This window comes from Eublepharis macularius, chromosome 9 (assembly GCF_028583425.1).
Source record: "Eublepharis macularius isolate TG4126 chromosome 9, MPM_Emac_v1.0, whole genome shotgun sequence".
NCBI lineage: Eukaryota > Metazoa > Chordata > Lepidosauria > Squamata > Eublepharidae > Eublepharis > Eublepharis macularius.
This window is the reverse complement of record NC_072798.1, coordinates 105,598,464-105,603,061: the sequence shown is the minus strand read 5'-3', so window position 1 is coordinate 105,603,061 and position 4,598 is coordinate 105,598,464.

Here is a 4,598-nt window from a genome sequence, read left to right as displayed (position 1 = left end):
ACAACAGCTGATTCCACACACATTAGATAATGCACTTTCAATGCACTTTAGCAATCGTTTGGAAGTGGATTTTTTGTTTCACACACGAAAAATTCAGTTCCAAATGATCTCTAAAGAGGATTGGAAGTGCATTATCCAACGTGTGCGTAATCAGTATACAATCCAGGCCTGAACCAACAGAGGTTTAAAATTTGAGGCCATGGCTATAAAGGTATAAATTGTTGGTAGTTGTTTGGAGGGAGACAGAAATCGTGATGTTCCCTTCCTTAGTGTTTCTTCCCCAATCAAAGGTGTGTTCATTAGGTTAGCGATGTAGATGGAGTTCGCATCTCAACGAGTGTTTCCTGATATTAGAGGTCAAGGACTGGGGGGAGGAAGTGGGTGGTACTTCCTGTTTTGCATGGTGGGGGTGATCACTCTCTCTCTCTCTCTCTCTCACACACACACACACACACACACAGACAACCATGGCTTTTTTTCTGGAAAAGAGGTGGTGGAACTCAGTGGGTTGCCCTAGGAGAAAATGGTCACATGGCTGGTGGCCCCACCCCCTGATCAGCACGGAGGGCAATCTCAACTCTCCTCTGTCTGGAGATCAGGGGGCGGGGCCACCGGCCATGTGACCATTTTCAAGAGGTTCCGGAACTCCGTTCCACTGCGTTCCAGCTGAAAAAAAGCCCTGCGCACAACCTTTAAAATGTGACACCAGGCATTCACTCATTTACACCCATCTTTCTCTCTTCACTGAGGTAAAATACCCATGGCCTCCCTTGCACATGCATACGCCAGATTTGCAGTTCAATGAAAGAAAATAAAATGCAGGACTGTTGAGGTGATCGAATGGGCTGTACCCTTTCAGGCTGCCAAGGGCAGGGACGGCTACTTCTTTGAGTGCTCCTGCATATAAAAAGTAGAAAAGACTCAGCAGAAGACCCCAACCCCTTCTCTGATATGCTGGGGGTGGGGTGGGGTTCACTGGTAGGAAATGTTTTCTAGAAAGGGGGTGGTAGAGCATTCAAAAATGTTTTCCACACATGTGCACAACATATATTGTTGGAGAATGCACTCTTGATGCACTAAAATGATCCTTTGCTACTGGATTTTCCTGTGTGAAACAGAAAAATCCAATTGCAAATAATTGCTATAGTGAATCAAGAGGGCATTATCCAACACGCTGAAAACAGCCTGGGTCGGAATGTGTGAACGGCCTCCGGTGAAAAGGATTGTGTCTGAAGCCTGTGACTAAGCCTGTGATGCTTAATTTACAAAGACCCTTTCAAAAAACACAGCTCAAGGAATGAGTCTGCTGATGTAAACCCTCCTTAAATGAGAGGAGGATGAAGAGTATTTTTCAAAATGCCACCTTAAGTATTTATTTAAAACCAAAAAGGCAAGATCTAAATATTTTACATAAATTTAACAGAGGATCCAGCTACATTTTCCTTTCTACCCACCTGCACACTTCATCACCCAATGACTGCAGTGTTCCCTGAGGCCTTGCGTGAAGAATGGGCCATCACGGCTCAGATTCTACATAATATTCACATCACAGCCCCTCAAACACTGTGCTTTTCAGTGGAGTCCATTCACACATTCAGCTTTCAGTCAAGCAGAACTGGACCACACCTGGCATATAGGCAGTGTGAGCTAATAATCCACAGAACACAACACACACAAGAAATCCTCCTAAAATGCATGGATTCTCCAATCTGATGTCTTGAACAAATTAGACTTCCTCTTGGTTGTTGGGACAGGACTGTCTGGAGGAGAGAGGAGTCCTGAATGGATTGCATGACAGCCCCCCTTCTGGGGGAGTGTTATAAGCAGTCTGGTGAGGAAGCAGAAGCAGGCGTGGCAGAACCAGGTTCCACCGTGCCAGAGGACATGAATTCAACAAAAGGTTCCGCAAAGCCTGATCTCCTTTCTCCGACAAAAATTGCCTCAGGCACAGGGGGAAATAGCTTCAGACCTTTGTAATCCATTAAACCATCTCCTGGGAGCCCTAGGTACCTATAAAAGAATACCTCTGAAAGATACCTTTAAAAGAATTAAACAGAGGGAATTTTTTCAGGCCCGAGTATTGTCTTGTCTGTCAGGTTCTCCAGTAGCCACTTTATATCATGTCTCCTGTGGCAGAGGTTACTACAGTGCCACGGCTCACAGCAGAGTGAGTTACTTCAACTTCTGGTAAGAGAAGTATTTGCTCCCAGCGACAAAATAATGATATGGGGGTATTAAAGAAGAAGGACTAGGAAAATGGCTAGAAAGAGTCTGGAGAGTGAATACAGTAAGAGGTAATGTGTCGGGTAGTTTGAAAAACAATGTAGTCAAAAAAGCTTGGATGGAAATTCATTTTAGAAATAAAGTGAAGATACACCTCTGGGCAGGAGAGAGGGTAGAGCAATGGCTGTGGCTTGTGCTTGGCATGCAGTGATAAGAGGTTGTGCAAAGCATACTTTGTTCCTCTTTTAAGAGGACTTTGGATTTTGAGTGAAGAACCTCGAGGTTCCCTACAAACCACAGGTGGGGGGAGAAGGCTGGGAAATGACGCTCCAAGTGGCAAAATATGGCTGGGTGGTCATTAATAGGAGGAAATCCTGGCTTAGTGTGCAGAATCCTAGATAAGTATTGTTATAATTTGATAATATGAGGTAATTTGAATTTTAGGTATTTATATTATGTAAATTATAGTAAGCTACAATTTTAATGATTGCCTGGATATTTTAAGTTTATCTTGTTGCCAAATAATTATGGTTTTAGGACTGATCAATTTTATAAGAAAATTTTAAAAGTGGTAATTGTTGAAATATGTACCTTTTAAATATTTATTTTATAATGGCGTGTGTCTCGCTGATGTGCAATCATGTAATTTTGAATTGATTTCAAGAATGTGATGGCCTCTGGCTAATAAACTTTGTTGTTGTTGTCAATGCACCCGCCTTTAAAATAAAGGCTTGCATCGTACTGGTTCAGAATGCAGGTGGGAGGATATGGTTTCACGAGCCCCGTTCCCTCTTCTTCCAAGAGCTCAGAAAAGTTCCTGGGCTGTCCCAGGTCTCCACCCCGCAATTCTGCCTCCTTTCTCTTATTCCCAGGACTATCAACTTCCCTCTGGTAGTAACCACCACTACCAACAAATCTGAAAGAGCATCTTCTGCTGGACAGATTTGAACATCCAACACTCTGCGTCTGCATTACCATTTAAAGGCTTTGCCCAGTTTCCAGTAGCTAATGTGGGGACCAGGGGTCATTTCGTAGAAAAAGAGCGGGAGGAACTCATTAGCATAACTCATTAGCATATGCCACGCCTCTTGCCATCACCGGAAGTGTGTCATTAAACTAATTTGCATATGCCACATCCCCTGACATCACCTATTCTGGCTGTTTTGGACCCAATCCTAGCCATTCAGGGCTTAAATTGGGCCCAAAATGGCAAAGAGGGGCTGAAAGGGGGCCCAAAATGGTCAGGATCAGACTGTTGATGAGCGGGAGAGTGATCCACCACCCATCAGAGGCCAGATCCAGGCCGTTTTGGACCCAATCCAGGCCGAAACAGGCCCAAAATGGCTGAGTCAGGTGGGCGGGGCCACCTGACGTGACCTTTTGGGGGAACTGCCGGAACTGCATTCCTGTGCGTTCCCCCTCGAAATGAGCCCAGGTGGGGACCTTCTTCTGCACCTTTGCACTTTAGGAATGGCAAGCTCAACTACTGGCCTCCCCCTTTACCGTTCTTTGGAAAGTGGGACTAAATGAGCTCCGGATGTTTATAGAGATCACACTTCGGGCATTCAAAATATAAGTAGGTTTATTAAACAGTTAAAGGAGTGCACATGGTCTGTACAAGCACCATCACCTTAGGAAAGATATAAAGAAATGATGGAAACATGCAGTCCTCTAACCCTTACTCTATAACCCTAAATGATGTAAAATCAGGACAGGATAGTAATTGTGGGCCCAACATTGGGGGGGGGGGGGGGCGGTTGAGGGCGAGGACAAGGCAACAGAAGAAACAGACAACTGGTTGTAACTAAAAGGCCACAACTTTATTGGTTACAGTTTATGGGGCCTTGGAGCTGCATAGGGCACAGATCCAAGCATCGGCTGACCCACCTGCCAGCCGACGACTCCCTCGCCCCTTCAGCCCACCTACTGAAGGGGGAAACTGAGGGATTGCAGACTGTAGGATTCCACATGGAGGCACTTCTCTGCATGGATCCCCATGCCGCCTGGGAGCAAGCATGCCTTGACAGTCCCCAACTGGGCTTGTCCCTGCAATGCCTCAACCCCAAGATTGTTTTTAGGGGATCCTCAAGTATAAGGAAACTGGGCAAGAGGCTGTTTTCCCGCAAAAAGGTCCATGCCCAATGCGAAAACCATAACAGCCTCGGAATGGCTCCTGCCAAAGCTCCTAAAGCTGCAACCAATCTCAGAGTCTGGCCTGAATGCCAGCTTGACAGGTGCCCCCCCCCCCCGCTGGAATCACATCATAGGGCACCCCATGGCCCTGGCCACCATTTTATTTGACATCACAACCTCATCCACTTACACCATCCGCTCCCTGGCACAAACCCTTCTGACGAGTCCTGCCTGAGGGCTAC